The 21,798-nt window shown below is 40.4% G+C and overlaps 1 long non-coding RNA gene across 2 annotated transcripts in view; it reads right to left on the reverse strand.

Annotated features, from left to right (window-relative positions):
- Positions 1-502: 502 nt before the first annotated feature.
- The window catches only part of LOC122882785, a 51,839-nt gene continuing 30,543 nt past the window's right edge, over positions 503-21,798 (reverse strand). Inside the window, exons 3-4 of one of the 2 annotated variants that reach the window (XR_006379460.1) lie at positions 20,987-21,133; positions 503-2,018 (exon numbers count right to left, since the gene is read on the reverse strand). This is a non-coding gene — a long non-coding RNA (uncharacterized LOC122882785). The remainder of the gene's footprint in view (positions 2,019-20,986; positions 21,134-21,798) is intronic. The other variant, XR_006379461.1, reaches the window with a different exon arrangement.

The following is a 21,798-nucleotide window of genomic DNA, read 5'->3' on the forward strand; positions in this document are numbered from 1 at the left end:
TCCTTCCCCCAGCCAAGTGACATTCCATGTCCCTAGAGCCAGTTTCTGTGTCCGGAGATCTGGTCGCCGGCCCCTGCCTTCGGCTGCCGCCCAGATCTCTCTGCACCGCCCCTTACGGATCCTCCTGCGGGTGGTGGGTCCACGGGAGGACGGCCCCACGCCGCTCCTTCGGGCTGTGCCCGGCCGGGCCCCGTGGGGAAAGGCCCGGCCACCAGGCGCTCGCCGTCGAGCACCCACCCCGGCCTGGCTCCAGGGTGGGGCCCGGTAGCGCCAATCCGGGCGACGTAACTGGCCTTGGTTGAAAATTCATAGGGGGCTTCTGAACCGCTCTTAGTCTGACCCGTCACCCTGGACCTGTTTGCCATGGGTGACCCTACCAGGGGCATAAAGCCCCAGACAACATAGCTCCCAGGGTTATTCGGGTACTCAAACCCCTCCACCACGTTAAGGTGGCGGTTCAAGGAGGAGATATTCAAACATATTATATTGTAATTCATTCCCATGCATGATGTGGCTCTTCTGCCAAAAGTGTCTCTCTTCCTCTCCTTTTGCGCTGTGCGCAGGCAGTCAGTGTGTGGCGTGTGAGGCAGCTTCACTCTTTCTCTCCGGATCTCTGGATTAGGATGTTTCCTTTGTAAATATGTAGATAGTTCGTTTGTGCTTCTCTCTCACTCCTTCTATCTGGGTTAAGATGTTACTTCATGTTGTAAATATGTAAATAGTTCGTTTGATCTTCTTTGAAATATTTAAATTGTTTGTTTGATCTTCACACTCCTACTTTTTTACTTCAAATATACGATGTCCCTGTAGTGAGTTTGTGATTATTTGGCCAAAGATTTCTCTATCCACGTTTTATATGTCTTAAATTAAGGTGATCTCTCCCTCAACGCACTAAGCGGTATGCAAATGATGCCTGCTTGCAATCAACATGCAAATGAGCGTATGACATCACCTGGTTATTTTTAGCAACGTTTGGAGCTAGCGGTAGCTACTTTCATTGGAAAAAAGTTGGCAACACTGATTAGGTGACGTAAACAAGTTTCTGGGAGGGACAGAAACATGGCGGTAGCAAAACAAAACTTGCCTGTGGCTGACACAACTTCTTTTGTTGGAGACCGTGCTGCATTCACATGGATTTAGGCAGACGGTAGACGGCAGACAGACAATACCTTTTGAATGGGACGGGAAAAACAAACAGTCGGACAGAATGGCTGGATGGCAAAGCGAAACATGCACGACGATATGTTGTTATGGTGATGTCAGCTACACAAAGTTAATAGCTAGCCAGAGAGCTCACTAAGCTAATATAGCATAACACACTTTCCATATTACCTACCTGGTATTCCAACCAGCTCTGTACTGATCACCTAATTTAGCCATCTCGTCGACTAAAATGATGTCCGGGTTTGCCGTCTACCGTCTGTGAATGCAGCAAGGATTGAAACAGAAACAGAACAGCAGAACTTCTTCTTCTGTTATATTTCCGGCAGAATAAACACTTAACAGCAGGCGGAACACCTTTAAAAAAGTTATATTCTGATTAAATGCTTTGAGGCATGTAAACGCACATCGCATCACTTTATTTAGCGACCATGTAAACAGTTAAGTTGGAATCTCTAATCAGAATGATTTTAATTGGGTTGAAGAAATTGTGCATTGTGATAATTGTGCATGTAACTGCAGCTAGTGTCTGGAGCAGACTGAACACCTAGATTAGTGTCTGACTGACTGGCTGTCTAACTTACTGACAGGCTACAGTGCCTTCTTACAGGAGGGATTTACAGTAAGTCAGAGAGAGATAAAGGAACACTTAAAACTGATACTATTAAGTATGTCAGAAGATTAATTATCAAATGTTAATGTTGAAAGAGGAAGTGCAGGATTCCACAAAATAGTTGCTGGTCTTAATGTGGAGGTTTCTGGCACAAACTAAGCCCCATTGCTGTCCATTTCTCTGTCATCCTCAAGTCCACAAGGGCTTTAGTCGGGGTCGATGTCTGCTTGAGGAGTTCCAGGATCTGAAAAATCAGAAATTCAAGACAATTTTCTCTGACTCTGTGATTATGTGCACATACTGCACAATGCTGGATAAAATCGCATTTCAGTCATGTTCTCATGATTTATGTGAGCCATTATCAAGTTCACATCTTCCTTCCTCTAAACAATGAAATCCAAAAATCTATAGACAGATTATGCTAAATCCAGAGGATGGTTTGGTGATTACAGTAACGACTTGAAATAGCACATAATGACAGACGTAGTGGAACAACATGCAGCAGGAAAAAAGCTTGAGGGAAGAAATCTTTCCGGGGAGTATTATTGCTGACATCACACCACTAATGCTTTTTATGGGCATCTTCATTATCCGTCATTGGCATTCACTTAGAGAGATCAGCAGGAAATAATCCAGGTGGGTGAAATGCCTTCAATTTAAGCTTTGACAGCGGATTATGATTTTATCAAATTTAAGGGTTTGTGCAAGCAGGTGTGTGTGTAAATGCACTCACAAGTACGTATACTGTAGATCAGTGTAAATCAGTGTGTTTGTGTATATGTGTGAGTGTGTGTGTATAAGGAGGCAAACTCTAGGGCTGAGTAGATCTTTGCGTGAGTGTCTATAATTGGCGGCAGAGGGAGAATCTGTGAGCTGACATCTGCAGTTGATTTCTGGTGATAATAAATCAGGTTTCTTTCTCCGCTGGTGTGCTTCCACACAGCTCTCACTCTCTCTCGTCTGTGTTTCTCTATGTATTACACACGCTCGCTCTCTTCCTCTTCTCCTCCTCATTTCCTCAAGCCTGTGGAAACCCAAGGACTAGCTGTACAAAGTTCCTGCAAAACTTTGGACTCAGCCTCACTTTTTGGGTGGCCACACAAGTTGAGTTGTGAAAGCTCCTTCCTGGCCAAAGCTGTAGTGGGAGAAAAGGGAAGGAGTGTAAAAAGGAGAGACCTGCTTTGTGATTATCAGCGAGTGGAGGTGGATGGAGACAACGAGGTGTGAACAGGCCGCAGCAGAGGGGAGCACAGTCTGGCAAAACCTAAAACTGCCTGTGTGGAGCCCAATTTTTGCTGACTACACCTACCTCTACCATACATGGCTGAGTTAATAGTAAAGGTTTGCCACTGAGCCAGTTCTCTCCACATCAATTTCCTGTCTAGCCACAGCCTCGACACCAGATTTAGGGCTCAATGGCTGCTGTTTTGATTATCCTTCTTCTTGTTACATTAAACATGATCTGGAGTCAGACGGAGTGAAAAAATAAGGGAAAATCCTTTTGGAGCACAGTTGGAGGTGACCAGGGTTGTGAGGGTTACTTTCAATACATATTCCACTGACGATTACAGAATTCATGCTCCAAAACATAATCTGTATTCCAAAAGATTACCAAAGGTAAATATTGTTAACATTTTTGATTACTGTGTTTTTCATTTAACGTCATTTCAATTCACTAAATAAAACAATTCAAGCTTATGTTTACTTAAAATGTTTGTCATTTTCAACTGTATTTTGTGTTGATGTGGCACAACTGAAAAAGGGAACATATCATGTTTGGGGGGAAAAGCCTGCCTGATTCTGAATATTGCCACTGCCATGGTCGATGTGGAACACCATGCCTCATTCAAGGCCTTATATGAAAAGAAAATTGAGTAGTGTCATTCAGTTTTATTTACATATACAAAGAAAGAAAGAATTGCTGAATATTTTTAATAGTAAAAGATTGCTATTTTTTTTTTTGTTTTTTTAGCTGAGTGAGCACCTTGATATACATATTCCAACATATACTCTAGTGGATATCATACTGGCGCATAATTGCAAGGTCACACAGGATGGGATATTATATTTTAGTAGTGGAGCCCTGGTGGATGCTAATGTTAACTTACAATCTGCATAAAAAGAAGTCAACCCAGATATTCTGCAGCATAAACTTTTAGAGAATGAATGACCTAAAAAGGAAACTTTAAAAACAAACACAGAGATCCCTTGGACAGGTAGGTTTAACTGTAACTTAACCAAAGCAGCCCATTTTACCTAGCTAAGGTCAGGTTGAGGTAATATCTCAAGCCAGAGGGAAAAAGCAGAGCTGACAAGATTGGGAAAAAAGGCCTTGATTGTTCAAAACAACAACACAACATTCCTTCAGCACACTGAGACTACAACATTTCCTTGAATCATTTCCTTTACAGCAGTTTTACACATGCAACTTCCTTCCTCAGGTGAAATGAACAGGCTTTAAACCTGGCTGGCCTCTAACTAGCAAGACAAAGTCAGTGGTTGGACCAAAAGATGGCTGATGGAATGCAACTTCCTCCCTCATCTGTCAAAACTTCAAACAGGAAAGGAAGAGCATTTCTTATTAATTGAAATATTTACAGATGAAATAAGATGGGGCAGGAATACTAACCCTTTCAATACTCGGTGAAGCCAGCAATAAAATAAACTGCGAGATAGTGTGTCTTAGAAAAAACCTCTTATTGACTGGGAGTCAATTGTTACTACAGTCACTGTTAATAATTACACTTTAAGAAGGGGTGGGTGGGTGGGGGGGTTCATAGAGTAAAAGTCAAAGTATTCAAATAAAATAACATGGAAAAAAAATGTTCTGCAATTGTACTTTTTCATTCATGGTTTACTAGCTAATAATATGTCGAATTTGCTACGAAAGGCATAGTTTTTGATTATTATTATTTTATTGATTTTAACTAGAAAGTAAAATTAGAGGTACAATAGTTGATCTTCAGGAAGATCACAAATTAACTGAACACTAAATTACAGAGGAGGTAAAGTCCCCACTCAGTGTCTATGCAATGTGTCTACAAGTGATTAACTCTGAAAGTCTATCTGTATAGTGTGTTGTTGTATTTGTGCATCCAATCATCTTTTTTTTTACAACCAAAAAGCAGCATCCTTCCCTCAGGCAACTGTAAACATTGGGCCTCAGCCTGTCAACGCTGTTGTGTGTTTAGACATCTGTTTCAACCGCAACTTTGCACTGATAGTCAGTATCATGTGGCTGTAGTCTGGAGTTACATCCGCACTCCCAAATACATGTTGTCTATTACCACATTTGGATCTAATTCTAAGGAGTGTTTAGCGGTTGCGGTGGTGAAAGATATATCCTCTCGTGTTGTTATGAAATTTGTAAGAGATGGTTAGCATCAGAGCGTGCATGTGGTGCAGTGTTACAGAATTAGTCATGTGTGCTCTGAATGATACAAGGATATAAGTTGAACTGACAAGAATACACATTTAACATCACATATCATACACTGAAGTTGTAAATTGTTCTATGACACAGTGATGTTATGTTAAACACACATTCTGCCCTGAAACAATTTAGACTATGAGAATTGACTATGAAATCCACTAAAATTCCTTTAAAAAAAATGCTGTGTTCGCATTTGGCTAAACAATTAAATTTCCCTAAATTAATTTTACAATCCAAGTCCAATCTGTAAAAGTGTGATTGCATGCTTTAGGACAGTTTTCTGACAATCTGGCAGTGCCATTTTGCAATGAAGAACATCAACATCAAAATCAACAGAGCAATCACACATTCTTAGCAGGTAAATCTATATGAAGTCTAGAGACAGAAAATGTATTCCTTTTTCCTCCATTACTGGAGATGGTACTCATTAACATACATACAGTACATCAAACTCACTAGCTGGACCACAAACCTCATCCCTGGACTTAGCTTTTTGAATCTCACATAAGAAGAGAAATATACGACCTGGTCCAGTGTACCATTAAAGTATATGGAGCATTACCCATGCTGCACATAGGGGCCATGCCACAGTTTTATTGCAGGTTTACAGCTCGCTGGTGGAATAACAGCAGCTTGTTTCCTTAGGTGGAAGATGGGAAAAGAGAGAGGAGTGGAGAATGTGTGTGTGCCTATTAGGACCAGGTGTACTGTAGGAGGCTGGCTTAACAGAATACCAGGTAGCCAAAAGTAGCCGTCAAAAAGTAAGTCGGCCCATCGTTACTTAAGATGATGATGCAAAAATGCCACAAAAGACTCACTGTACAGTGTCAAGTGTGCTATATTTGCTAATGCTCACTGGGACCTGTCACACATCTAAAAGTATATTCATACATAATACTATAGCTGGTGACAACAGAAGCACAACATCAAAATCACAAAATCAAACCTCTGTCTCAACATTCCAATAGTCCCAGCTTGTTTCCCACCATGATATATTTATCATGATGCCGACACTTAAAATGCTCTGTGCATTCTATCAGCTACCTACTTACTATTAGGTAAGAAGAGACTCATGAACGGAGCCATTTTGACTGTTATGTAACAAAATATAACTTTTTGCACTAAACTGTAGTAGTAGTAGTAGTAGCAGTAGTAATGGTAATACTATTAACAATAATGATAATAATGATATTTTTACTCTTAGTGGAACTTATAATTGGTGCTAGAATTGTGTTGCAAATTAACAACAATCCTCACAAATTGCATCACAATTTTTACAGAAAAATCACAACTCCACAAGATTCGAGTTTGACTGAAAAATAACCTTGAACCATTTTTTCTGTTTTGAGGTAACTGGTATTAATATGGACATATGCATTCAGTGTGTGTGCTGTTATCACCAAGAGTAGGCACGGAAGTTATCTTCATTGGGTGAAAAAAATAATGAATAGTGTGACAACTGTATTTTCATCATGTTATTGTTCGTGAGCATTTGTGAGGATACATTAGTTGTGTGGAAGTGTAATTAATATTAACCAGTTACCACGATAATGGAAAATGCCAGACAGGCAGATTCTAGGTTGACTCAGACATGTGAAAATGGACCCTGTGTTAAGCTCTGTGTATTGCTCAAGAATGAATTTCACTGCTCATACAGTAAGTAATCATATTAATCTCTTTAATGGTAATAGATCTCAAATAACCTGAGGGACTTGGAAAGCAATACCTGTTAAAAGCCTTTTTATATCTATACAATGCAGGACTTACAGCTTAATAGCACGATTGAGGTTGATAATCTATATAGAACTAAATCAATACTGGAGGGTAGTGTGGGGGATCAATTCCCTGAGGGGGAGGTTTGCCATTGAACATGACACCAAGGGACGAGCGTGCCTAATCTATGTTTGAACTTTAAGTGAGTGTGGGCCTCTCTCTTCTTTACATGACCACTCCATTTCAACAGACCCCTCCAAACCTGGCAAGATGACATTGTTACTTAATGATCAAATGCAAGAGTCAGTGCCCATGTGTGAAATAGGGACTGGACCAGTCTCTGTTCTATAGCCACTCTTTCACCCAAACATCTACCAGCTCCCAGAGAAAAGCTAATTTTCCCTATGCTCTCATAGTTCCAGGTGTTTTGGTCATTAGGGCCTCCGGCTATTAGAAGCACCATGGTGCTTGCTTAACGGTTATAAGGCCAACCGTCGCGCTCGGATCACACCTCCACAGCTGTAAAGAGTGGCGGGGAGGGGTGGCAGCCGGGGAGGCATGCGCAAGGGGGGACCGGACCAAAACACCCGCTTTGTTCTCTGGAAGCTCCAGTTACCCCCAGCTCTCCCCACAGCCCGCGTGACATTCAATACTGCAACTGTAAATTTTACATTAAGCGTGTGAAATCACAGATGCACATGTCACAGCAGTGTCATAAAGTGAATTTACTTAGCTACGACTTCAGCACGCACCTTAACTCCTTAAGTCTCTGTAGGGGGCGGTTGGGGGGTGGGGATGGTGGACAAAATTACAGCAATTAATTCTTAAAAATGGCTCCTAAAAAGTGCACTATGTTGACGTGTTCAGGGTGCACACCTGGTCCTATTCACCTTATTAACAATAGCCCGCCATCATTATATTTTCTTTGGTACTACATATTAAAGAATAATTGATATTCAGGTTTGGCTTACAGCTTGTTAAAGGATTAATGGTCTGTGAATGTGAATAATAACTATGGGTGAAAACTAAGCGAGTGAGAATGACCTTTACAGTACACACAAACAGCACAGTAGAAGTGCAATGTGTATACACACAAACAAACACACATGGTGTACAATTCAGGAACCGGATATGATATTGGAATATGCAGCAGACTGTAAAGTTTATGTGCTATGGTAAAAACGTAGGACTATCACATCCACGAGTTACAATGCTTTATTTCAGTCTAATACCATTTTAAACATTCACAGACAACGGAGTTGCAAATCTGTGTGCTTACTGGTGACAGAGCCCGAGTCCACCTGTTCACTCTCAGATCATCCCTCCACTAAAAATACAAAGAGAGGAATCCAGACAAGTCTCAGTCGTAAACAGCAACCAAGGGAGACCCATACATAATGTGCCCCGATACTTGTGTTAAGCAACCATGACTGTGCAAGTGCCAGAATTATGCTTTGATTATGTCACCCATAACAGAATTTGGTCATCCACCACTCTTTGATATTTGGATACTTTTTGTCCATTTTTTAAAATTCCATTTATACAGTATTAAGTCAGCAGCACCCAACATGTGGTCCACTGCATTGTATGTGAGTCTGCATAGAGATTTGAGGAAGAAAAAAAAAAACAAACTTATGAGGGTCAATCTCATGCAACTTCCCAACTTCCTATGCATAAAATGCTGAATATGACTAATTCATGCATTCCCTTAACCCCCACAGTTCATTTGGCAATGGCTCAATAAATTTTGCAGAGCACCCCGTGTTGCCTACCCTGTAAGAGTATTCCCCTGCTTAAAGGGTAAGGGGGAGCCAACATTAAGACTGGTGGCTTGTAAAGTGAGCTGGGAAGTTTAATTGATCTAAAAGAATTTAATGTGCGTAGTGAATTGCGGCAGACAGCATGGATTTATATCGCAACCCTGCAGAAACGAACATAATATTGCCAGGGTTTTACAGCAGAAGGGGGATTTTTTTAATTGTAGCCACAAAAATGATTGACTTTGTGTTGAGTAAAATTGCAGTTCAATAACAGCCCTGAATGCCCATTTATATCCCACTCTTGCATAAAAAGTTGTGGAAAGTCTAAGACAATGTACTTAACTTCAGACCTAAATACGTTTTTTAGACAGGATAGATTTAGAGTATTAATTAAAGCCATCCCAAAGACCATTTTTTGTGGCACTGACCCATTTCACACACCACAAAGCAATATTCACGCCTGAGCTGTATCATTTTAAACTAAGCTCTTGTTCTCTCAAGTGTTAAGTCCATCCTGCATGGACTTCTATGAAAGCACAGAGAACTCTGCAATGTGTTAGAGATTTTGAATGTAAAACCAAGATTACCACACAGCCACAGGGAAAGGGATTCAGCACAATCCCCACAGGATGTGTAGCGGCCAAGTCAAACAAGAGCGCTGATATTTACCAATATGTTCTGGATATCGCGGCCACACAGATATAGAGATGACCAACAAATAACAGATGGATGTTAAATAATGTTATTTCCTTCATTCTGACTTTAAATATACAGTATGCAGTTTAATGCATGGAGCTGTAGATACTTTAGTCTTGAAGTGCCTTACACAAGGTACAATTTATTTATTTATCATTATACAACTCAAGGTTGTACAACGAAATTGACTTATATATCCTACAGTTATTTACATTCATACATACACCCAGGAAATAATTCAGTGTGTTTTTTGAATTTGCATCTGAGGGAATGCAAGCAACAAGATAGTGAAGATAATAATATGGTTATAGACTAATGAATGGATACATTATTAAATATTCCATGCTGTACTCACGGAGCCATACAGATCCACGAAATGTAAGAGAACATCAGATTTTTAAACAAGCTTCAGCTTGTCATTTTGGGGGTCTGCTTGGGTCTACAGTTCTGCAAAAAGTACACAACGATCAAGATGGGACTCAAAACTATAGTATGTGTGCGGCATACAGTGACTTGATTAGTAATCTTAAGTGACTACTTTGCCAATTTGTCATGCAGACTTCACTAATGCTGAAAACTGAAATTTTGTTCTCAAAGGTTGTGGATCTTCATGTTACAGGAAAACACCGTCTTATATTATTAAAAAGTTTGTTGTCCTTGTTTGAATAATTGCTTGTGACTACTTACTTATTAGTACTGTAAGACTGGGTACTGTTTTTTACAAGTCCAGCTACCTTTTGAAGGCAGATAAATGACTTTGGTACCGATCCCCATCAAATATTGACTGAGGAGATCATTAGGCCAAACTCCCAAATAGTTGGTAAAGTCATTCTAATGCAGGTTTGTACTGGCTGAACCTGGTTTAAAACCAAACATTAATTAGACTGAGAAATGGCTGATGTGTAAAATTTTTGCATGTTACTAAGCATAATCTGAAGTTCGACTAATACGCTTGTTGATTTAGCTTTGCCATCCTATCTGGGAAAAACCAGATAGACCACAGCTCAGCAAAACGTATTTACATTACGGTAAGGAGCACCGGATGAGGAACATTGAGTCAGGGAAAATGTACTATGTATCATTAAAAAATGTGATTCTTCTCCAAGGAAGAAAAAGGTTCCACTGTGACTTCCCGTTGAAATGATTTTCAGACAGACACAAGCTCATGGGAGGAAACCAAGCACTCGTTAAACTTACCAGACCTGGCTCAGACCACACCTAGACCTGGCCATCCATCAGACTGACTGGACAGAATTTACAGTGTGACCTGATCGGTCATCATTTATTACTTTTACTGGTCCTAAGTGGAGGCAATCACCGGCTGGTGTTTGTGTAAGAGGAGACCTCCACCTGCGAGGGTCTCCCATTAACACAAACCTAACTTGGGGGGAGATATGTCATCTGTCGGCATTCGTTTGGACTGGGCCTGGAGTTTGCCCTGACAGAATTCTGTGGGGGATTTTTTCCCCCTAAATGAGCTGCTGTGTATCTTTACTCAAAAAAGATGATTGACTAATCTGGGCGTGTAATACTAGCCTTAAACAATTCCTAAGAACCATGACTGTTCTCATGCAGGAACATTTCAACCAGTCATCTGGAACACTATTAAAGACAAAGATGTGCAAGTGAATTACCATATCTTAGCATTTAAATGGCAAACAGAGAATAATGGGCAGGAACCGCAATACAAAAATCGATCATGTGTGCAAGACACTAGCTCTCAACCAGATCTTGCTGCAGTCTTATCTTCTTGATCAGTGAAAGATCTAAGGGAGAGGTCTAACTGAAAAACCACAGAATGGATGATAGTATAACTACTGGAGCCAGTAACACAGCTCCCCTAAAGCTACTGTCACCTCAGGGGGTATAGGTAGCTTGTGGCTTTGAAGTGCAGCTGATACTGGCTTCTGTTCAAGCTCATGACACGTCCTTTGGACGCTCCATTGAACTTGATCAGTCACTCAGCAAATAAATGTACAACTAAAGAGAGGGACAAAGAGAGGCAGATAAAGAGACCTGGAGGGAAGCAACCGTGAAATAGCAATACATGGGTGAGACACACCATGAAAAAGTTCACAGAAGGTCATGACCTTCTGGATACTCTACAAAGTTCACGTTAAACACAGCTTGTGTTTGGGTCAGGGTGTTAATGTTCCAAATAGGAGAAGGGGACAAAGAAAACAGAGACAGTGAAACCCAGTGCCAGGGCATCTGATGAAAATATGTTTGGCCCTGCACCACATCTCTGTTTGGATGCTCATCAATTAGCCAAATTTGATCAAATACCACGAGTGAAGTGGTCCAGCGTGTGCACCCCGACACTCTCGATTTCATAACATGAGGCTAATTCTGCATAATGGGCCTCGAGGGGATGTGCGAGGGGCTATAGGGGGTTAACAATTGGGCGAGAGAAAGGGAGTAATAGACAGACAGAGTCCACCTGAGGCTCACCTTCACTTCCCTGTCTAATCACTACCACATGCTGATGAGAGGCACATGGGAAGTCCCTCCAAAAAACACACATTCTTTCTCATTCACCTCACTTCCCAGGTTTTGAAGGGTTTGGGATTTCCTAAAAACATTTTTATATAATTATCTGCACAAAATCTGAGTTGTAGCTGTCGTTGTAGCTAACAATTTCAAAAGCTAATATTAACAGAAACAACTAATAAATGAGATTTTTGAAATGGTATTGCTACTGACTACTACATGGTGTCCTTGGCAGGTTAAAACCACCACAAGGCAGAAAAGTATCTCTTCTTGGCTCACCAAAAGCCTCACCAAAAGCAACTTTAACTGTCCCAGTGAAGGTGTGGGAACACAAGCCACAGCCTGGCATCACATAGCTAACAAATAAATAGCATGCCCTACCTCAACTCTCATCTAATTACAGGTATGGTTTACCAGCTACGACTTATTAGTGTTTCCTTTGCAAACTATAAAAACTAATGACACCATTTTGTAGTTGCCTTGGTTTTCTTGCACCTCCCTCTCTTTCCATGTTCTTGGTCAGTGCAGATTATTTTTAGCCCTGACTGGTGAGCGTTAAACACTCACAGCCAAAGCTAACGTCTGTTTTCTCCCTGGGTCAGCATTTAACATCCCTTTGAGTTTTGCTTTGAGTTTTTAAGACATTGTGGCTGCTTTGACTGAAACCTACATGGAGCGCATTTGTAATAAAATAATATCTGTATGTCTGCTGTATATGTGTAAAAAAAAAATCAACCGTATGTTTTGATAGTAATGTTTTGAAATGATAATAAATTTAAAACGGATGATAAATTATTCTTTAATGAATTCACCACAGTAACCACCACAAATTCACCACAGTGTTTTCTATCCCAGTCCTCTCAGAACACTACTCTGACACAGCAGTCTTCTGTAGTGAGTACTTCTAATAGACTTGCTCCCCCTAGTGCCAGGGGCTTTAACTTCAGCGAGAGCTGTTCTAAGTCTGCATTGCTGTTTTTGCACTTCGCTTTTTTGTCACAAGCCTGATTCTTTCATACATGTGTGCTTATATAGACTAATATGAGAATTTTAGGCAAAGCTCCCAACTTTCTTTTTTTTGGCTTGGTCATTTGGCAGGCCTTCCTACTTCCTAAATTTAAACTTTAGAACATTGAGCCGTGGCTGTACAGTGCCAAATGTATTTAAATACTGTGACAGTTTGCCCAAAAATAAAGTCAAGGCCACCATGTGAGTGATCAGAGACCACAGGCTTGTACTCAGTTTCGCTGCCACAGGTCATACTTTAGCTGTGTGTGAGTATCAGGGTGACCAGACACTAAAACAGGCTTGAATGACTTTAGTGCTGTCCTCAGGGCAGCCAGAGTGCTCTGACCTTCCTGAACACACTTCACAGACAGTGCAGCTGAATACTTTGTGGGCATGTTTATTAACGTTCAGTTGTGCTTGGATAGGAATGGACACAATTGTAGAAAATAAGACTATAGGTCACCATAAGATGAATTAGAGTTAAACTTGAAATATAAATGATTGTAAGGCATTTTCTTTCAAATGGTTATTATTAGAAAGAATGTGTTTTAGCACCTCTGCCTTGAAAAGTAGGAAACACATGAATTTCTCATGCAATGTTCACAGATGAGCAAATCTACCTGTGAGCACTGAAAAGCAGGTTTCAAAAATACATTAAGATTAGTGAAACATCATCACTAAAAAATACAAGCAAGCAAAACTGTCACAGCCCTTTTGTCTAGAAAACCATGTGCACATAGTCTTGCATCAATTATCGAACATTCACCACCATCCATTAAAACATCTTGTTTTCTTGTTTGTTTACTTGTCTATGTAGAAGCCCACGGGTTGTCACCACCTCGGATACTTTCCACCCATTCAGTGGTGTTTCAGTATTCACAATGATGTAAAACATGCACATCTAATGTATTATTTAGTCATATTCCCCAGTAATAAAACACATTTTTGATTCTCTCTGGTGTGATCCTGACATTGTATTTCCATTATTTTCTCTTTAAACATTAACCATGGTTTTGTTGGGGATGCATTCCATCTTCTTCTTCTGCTTAAAGATTCAAATGGCCTGCTGGTCAGGACAGGCAGGCCATAATATTTAAACAGAGCTGAAAGAGGAAGCAGAGGAAGGAATGTTTTGCCTTAAATCTGCTGAAAATTCACTTTTTCCAGGTCTCTCTTGCTCTCACTACAGTAGTGCTATGACTGCAGTTTAAGGCTCGCTAGGTGCTGAGTGGGGACTTCTTCCACACTCAGGCTGATAATAACCTTGCATAACACACATACGCTAACACACACACACACATGCAGTCTGTATTGTATGTGTACTGATCTATATTGTATAATGAGTATCTCAAATGCTTTGAAAGTAGAAGTAGGAATATTCATAATATGTTATGTTACTGTATTAATGTATATAATTGAGTAGTTTTAATATCAATGAGGTTAAAGTTATGCTATAAAATAGTGTATTTAGTAATACAGAGATAATAAACACTAAATGTGGTTTCTTAATAGCCATTTTGCCTATGCTGGCTTGTAATTGACCACTAAAATATATTATAAAACATCATAGCCTGTCTTTCGAAAGTATTGCTTCTTTTCAAAAGTCATGTATATTATATATTTCTAAAAAAGCTAGTATTGTATGTATGGAGTATGGAGTAAGTCTGACCATTTAAAGCCACATACTGTATTTGATCTAATATGGAAAATATAATTTCTATGCTGTGACTACTTTAATGAATTCTGAAAATGTGTTTCTTAAGTACATTTTTTAAGCTTCACAGCAGCGAAAAATGTTGAAAACTCACGACCCGAAATAGATTACTGTAATTGGGGCACAGAATAACGATGGTTTATTACCCCCTGCATGGCATACATGCTCATTAGGCATTAGTCAGTTCTTAACTCTTAAAACTGAATTGAACAGTGTAGTCTTATTTTACAGTTTAATCCCTTAATGAAGCCATAACTCAATTAACAATTAAACATCCCTTAATTTAGTTTGGCTAAATATTTGGAAACAGCTTGCCAACCAGCCATTGCCATATATTTATTTATTTTAATTAATGAGGCATTTGAGACACTTTATAGTGACCAAGTGACTTACTGGCATATTCTTCAGCAACAGTAAAATATACATTTCAGGTCCCTGAATTACATTTTCTTCGGAAAACACTATTGATACTGTATGCGCAAAGATACTGAAGAGTGATTTCACAATATTTTTAGCTAATAACACCTCATGGCATCACCGTATTCAGAATATTATTGCCAAAAATATCACATGCACTGTAAAACAATGTTACTTCCTGAATCACTTGACTGAGGTAGACCTTAAAGTGTCAAGACCACCCTGCAGGTGGAAGAAAAGAGCCTTGTTATCCCAAAAGTTCCCATTCTGTTTCAGTTATTATAGAAGCCATGGGTCTCCTCCAGAAGCACTGGATGCCCCCTCTTGCTGCTAGTCGGCTGATTGGCAAGCTGCTCGAAGCTTTTCTCACATGGTGTCCTGACTGAATCTGAATCAGACCCTGATTAGATCAAATTGCAGAGAGAAACCTGTGTACCCCTGTGTGCCCACCTTCAGTATCGCCTCAGTGCCAGCAGTTAAATTGGATTTTTGGTGGCAGGGAAGCCCTGTCTTTGATTATACATTGACATCTATGGGATATTGAAATCTATGGGGTTTTGTATCTGCTTGTCATGAATAGAGGAGCTAAGACTTTAGGTGTTAGAACCTGGTTCCTGCTGGCTCACCACCAATTTAATCCCAGCTGGCAGCAGAGAACAGTATGGAGGGATGCTATCCAGCCACACAAACTGGAAACTCAAAATATTGCACAATTAGTCTTTCTCTAGGCCTCGACCTTTGCTCAATGACAAACTAGTGGCCACGGATTCCTCATTATGACATTCATGCATCATCTAAGGGACAGATGAATTAATTTTACAGGCACTGAGGGGAGGGGGCAGCACCCTAACTGCCTGGTTAACATTACAAATGAGCGACATGTGTCTCTGTCTCATCATTTATCTGTCAGACACACTCTCAGGATGTTCGCGCTGGCTTTGACAGAGCTCGGGCACAAGGAAGACCTAACAGAGTTTACAGACCAGAAATGTTAATGTCTAATAGAGAGGATGGAAAGATGGCAGGGTGGGAAGGGGCAGAGGTATATAAGTGAATTTGTCCCCTCTCTATAATTGTTTTATTATTAGTGCAGCTCATTATTAGCGAAGGAGACAGGAGGGTAATGAATGACACAAATAGACGTCCTCTACGGCTGACAGCTATGCCAGGATGAAGGAGCGTCTCCTTGGGACAGAGAGAGCAGAGGAGTGTGTGTGCATGTGTGTGTGTGTGTGTGTACGTGTGTGTATGTGTCTAGCAGATATTACTAGATATTACTCTGGGTCTTCAATTATATTCCAACCACAGTATACTGTAAATATGCAATTACAAAGCAGTTGTATCATAAAATTATCCAATTGTTGGTCATCTGTATAAGTATGTCTTATCTTCACAAGCATGGTAATAACATTACATGTACAGTATACTGTATGTGTGTGTATTTATATAGGTACTGTATATACTGTATGTATGCATATATGTGTGCACATATGTATGCTGTACTTGTGTATCAGAATGTGTGTGCATGTAAAGGCAAAAGAAAGTGAGCAATAGGGAGAAACTGAAAAAAAGAGACAGGAGTGAAGGAAAAAAGATGATGATCATTAGCTTTTGATGGATCTAATGACCGGGTGGATTTATGTAAAGCGGAGGTGGATAATGGGAAAGAGGCGAGAGGAAGGAGAAAATCATTTAGAAGAAGAGAGGAGGAGGGGGAGTATATCAATGGCATGCTGAGGGGCTAACGACAACAAGCTGAGAGGCATCATGACCAAAGATATAGATCAATAATTCCTCCATTATGAAGAACAGGGAGATGAGAAGAGGAGGGGTGGCAATGGAGGAATAATTTGCTTGATAAGTACACAGGGGAGTAGAACGTGTATGTGTAGGGGGGTACTGACAGGGTCACATAAACAAGTGGCAGCATCTCTCCCCAGAGGACCAGCAGTGATGATGAGGAGAGGAGGCGCCGCTGGAGTCTACAGGGGTGAACGGCGGGACGCGCTCCAGCAGCATCTCTCTCTTGGCAGGTAAAAATAAAAGTCAACAGGAAAGGGCTGCCGTGATAGCTGCCATCCGTTACGGGTAAATTGAACTGTCAACCCCTCTGTGTCATTTCCATGGCTGGATGAGAGAGAGAGGCAGAGGCAGGGAGAATTATGGGGTATTCACTAGGTGATCACAGTGTGCTGCGGGAATGTTCCGGCAAATTAACTCCTGACGGAGAGGGGGAACGATGTTAGTGCTGTCAGAGAGATAGAAGGATGGGAGGATAAACAGGCAGAGGGGAAGAGAGAAAATGTGCACCAGTATGTTTTGAAAACGTATCTACCCTGTTTTCTTTTGCTCAGTTATGGTGTTAAAACACATTTTGTCAGTGGATGCATTTGGTTCATGTTAGCACCCTGCATGCAGCTAAAACATGGCAGTTGTTTATATTCTACCAGCATGATTGCCAAAGCTGGGATTACTGTGTTTACAAAAAGCGGTGTAACTCCAAAGTTGATTGCCTGTGATTCGAGATATACACTATGTGCAAATGTTAAAACATTTAATCAGTTTTACTTAAAGTTGCCCATACGCTGTCATGTTTGACACGCATGTGTGCACATCTATTATGGATTAGCCTACCTGTGCACATACACACAGACATCCTCTTATAGGTTCCAAAAACATATTCAGAAGTTAATGGCATAAAGCAGACTATACAAAATGTGGACCTACTTCTGCCTTCTTGTTTTTTCACTGTTAATCTGCATGAGTGTGCATATGCACCAGTGTTACTTTCTGCACTCAGTAGTACACACAGCTCCTCTGACGTTTTACCCCCACCTCTCTATCCTCTTACTTAAATATTTATAAAGATTCCTATTATTGTATTAACTATTTATTGATTTATAATTTAAAAGATTTATACTGGGCCCCTAAAATTGCAAGGGAGAGTGTCTTTCCCCTATATGAGGTGGACATCTATGGCCATTGTTTGTCTGTTAAACCTGTGCCTGTTTGCCTCTTGGCATTCAGAAGCATGGAAAAAATAACACTCAGAGAGACAGACACACAGAGAGAAAGAGAGAGACAGAGAAAATTAATAGGAAGGATAATCTGGCTCAATAATGGTCCTGGTTAGATGTTGTTGAGCTATGCTCCGTCTCCCTCTGGAGCAGGTCACGCGCTGGCAGTCCAGACAGAGCCTCAACAATGAAAATGTACTGCCTTGCTCCATCTCTTATTGATTTACATACTAAAACTCTTTGGCTGTAAAGTGCTCTTCTATAGGTCTTTAGCTCTCACCTCTGCTGTCAATGGACCAAAATATAGACTGAGAGCAGAGGGTACGATGCACGTGTCTTGTGACCAACCCACTGGCATTTGGCAAATTTCATCTAAAGATCAGAGGAAAAGCATGAGGATATTAAATTCTTATTAAATGTCAGTTGTCACGCTGAATCACAATCTCTAAGATGAAGGTTCAAGTCATGACTGCAGCTGTAACAAAACCAGTTTATCACTGGTATTACATCATCACTTGACATGAAGATCCTGTGAACTGTTTTGAATTTGGGACAGTCAAATTACTTTTTACACTGTAGTTTGTGGAAAAAACCTGTTTATGTATACAGTACTGAAAAAAAATGTCTTGGCAAGTCCAGAGTCTGTTTGGTGGTGGCATAGAAGGAACAAAAAAACAGTATTATAGTTAACACGAATGCAACAAGTGAGTAATTTGTTCTCTCATTAGGGAGGAGTGGGAGAACCACCTAAAGCAGACAAAGGGCAGATTCATCATAATTCAAGGGCTCAATCAAAAGACAAGGGATGGAGGGAGGGAATAAAAGAATAAGTCGGTGGTGGTCAGCAGGAGGAAGGATGCTTGGGTCTAGGAGTGGTGGGCTAGGGTAGGAGGGACGGAGCAGAAAGAAAGAGAGGTGTTGGGAGTGAAAAGCAGAGCGTGCTTTTATGCAGTGCCCGGTGAGTGACAAGGAAACCATTAACGGAATAGCGCTGGCCAAAGGGATTAAGTCCACACATGCATGGCTATTATTCAAGCTAATTAAAGGCTCTTTTTTCTGTGAGGCCAGGTTTACCTCTACAACAAAGCCAGCAGAGAAAGAAGCAGGAAACAGCTCAGGAGATTTTGCTTAGCTGGCAAATCTTTAGCATACGCTGATCCAGAGGGGACAATGAATTGAACAATTTGGAGAACCTTGTCTGTACTATAGTAGAAATCTAATAAATGACGAGCTGTTTTAAAGGCCTGCTCCAAAGGACTGATCTTGTATGATCTTTTATTAAATCCATCCACATACAATATGTTCCAGACACTGAGATTTCCTTACCCTACTCCACCAAACGGTATCAACTGAAACACCTCTCATCTGAATGGTCTGCTGAATGTAAACATAATAAACCACATCGAGGTAGAAATAGCACTATGGTTAATAACAGTATACTTATATTTTTACTAAAGCTCGACCAATAAATCATTAGTTTATTGCAAATGTCAGCCAATGAATAACAAGAAACTATATTTACAGAAATGCCAAAGATGTGTTTGAGGTAGTTTCAACACAGTGGCACCATCACATAGTTTGTCCACCTGACAGCACTGACAAATTAATTTTTCAAGAGTAACATGTCTCGCTCAGTACATACCTTGGTCACAACAAATCTAAGGAATCCGTATCCATAATGTGTGGTTATGTTACAGTATGTGTTTATGTATAAAGAAAAGAAGATGTTGTACCCGATATGAAGTATCCGATATATCATTAGCAATTTTGTTTTTTATATTTTTACACTTAAAATTTCGACAAGGTTATCAGCTTCAAAAATCCAGCATAGGTCAGGCTCTAATTTTTACTATGAGACATTAGTTAGAGGTTATGTTGAATCTAGCAAACTACCTGAACAGGTATAGGGGCAGGGCCTATTCGTCACACACCTGTCTCCCATGAAACCTTATAATCAGACATAACCCTTAACTTGGTCATGATGACTCTTACTCTGTATGGAAGGTGAGGTAGATGTCGGCTGGTTGCTGGCATCAGCATTAGGAGCTGGAGGCAGCATGCTACAGGTGCAGCTAATTGAGTTAATACAGAGCACAATAATGAGTAACTGGCCTTTGTGTGGTTAAGGAGTAGTAGTTTTAGGCTTAGGTTTTAGGCTTGATTGGATAGTGTGATCCAGGAAAGATTTGCCCCTTGCATTTTAAACTGATAGGAAAATAGAGGGAAGCAGGAAAATAGATAGAATGGAAAATGAATGGACAGCAGCCAAGTGTAACATAGAGGGAGTGATAGATGAAGAGTTAGCAGAGGAAAAAAACAAGATTCACTTTGTATATTTCTGCTTTATATTAAAGTGAAATTGTGTTTAGAGGGCCATATTAAGTAGAGTAATGATAGTGTTATTAACTAAAGAATCATTATTAAAGAGGTATTCCATCGATTTTACATGTGTATTTACTTGTCATGAGGACTACTACTCTGTGAAAACAGTTGTATAATTTCTTCTGTGGACCTGGAGGAGCTTTGTCATGTCTGAAAAAAATAGGGTTATCTCAAACTGGGTTTTGAGACTACAAATTTATGGCAGAAAGCCTGTGACACAAACGCGGCTGTGGAGTTTTGCATTATGGGAAATGTAGGGTCCAGGGTTTGTGGAACTTAACTTACACTAGAACTTAAAGTCAGTATACCTCAGACTCTACTGCTTTAGTCTTTAAATACAGTTTTAAAATTTAGGTTTTAATTGCTATTTTGTTTTTTCTTGATCATTTTATTAATAAAATGCCATACATTGTTACTTTCTCATAACAGTACAGTCAGTATCATATAACATAATGGGTTTCGAAGGTAATCTTTCTGACATTTAACACTAGTAAACACAAACCCTGAATTAACAAGTCAGTCACTCGAGCACTGCTATAGACTCGGCCATGAATGGCCTGTGAGACACAGCCTGCTACTCACCAACAGTGAAGGCACAACAGTGGGATCAGTAGAGGTTCTGTCCTTAGTGGCTGTAAATGGCTGCCAAGTATCTTTGCTGGGGGGATTTCACCCTAACAGCTCCTTGGAGACCGCTGAGGTGCCTGCTGGCCTCTCAACAAGCAGAATCTTTACCAATGCAGACAGCCCCATGGACAGAGGGAGAGATGTGGGAGAAAGAGACGGAGTGAGTGGGGGGACATCACTTTACTGGTTTTACACCCACGCACATGCCACAGCGGATCAATCAGCTGGGATTGCACCTGACACTTGACATGCAGCCAACAAAGCAGACAAGCATGGAGGGTTGAGAGAGCACGTGAGTGAGAGCAGGAGAAGGAGAATGGCAAAGAGAGAGGGAGTGGATGTTAGAGCTCAGTAAATGACAGACAACAAGCTGATGGGAAGAGGCGGGTGTAATGGGGTGTGAAGTGGAAGACCTCGGGAGACAGTGAGAGAGACCATCTGCCTGTCAGCACAGACTCCCATCTCTCTCTCTCTCTTTCTCTCTCTCCCTCTCTCAATTCAGTTCAATTGGACTTTATTGGCATGGGAAACAGATGTTAACATTGCCAAAGCATGTGTAAAATAAAAATATATATTAAAAAATATACAGCGCAGTAAGATAGGATAATAATAATAATAATAATAATAATAATAATAATAATAATAATAAACTGCAGACATGCAGTTAAAATACAAATACAAAAAGTGAAAACTAAACACTACATTATTTTTTTTCTGACTGTGTTTGTGTGTGTGTGTAGTTCATTCACTGTCCCTCAGGTTGTGGC

This window comes from Siniperca chuatsi, linkage group LG10 (assembly GCF_020085105.1).
Source record: "Siniperca chuatsi isolate FFG_IHB_CAS linkage group LG10, ASM2008510v1, whole genome shotgun sequence".
In the NCBI taxonomy this organism is placed as follows: domain Eukaryota; kingdom Metazoa; phylum Chordata; class Actinopteri; order Centrarchiformes; family Sinipercidae; genus Siniperca; species Siniperca chuatsi.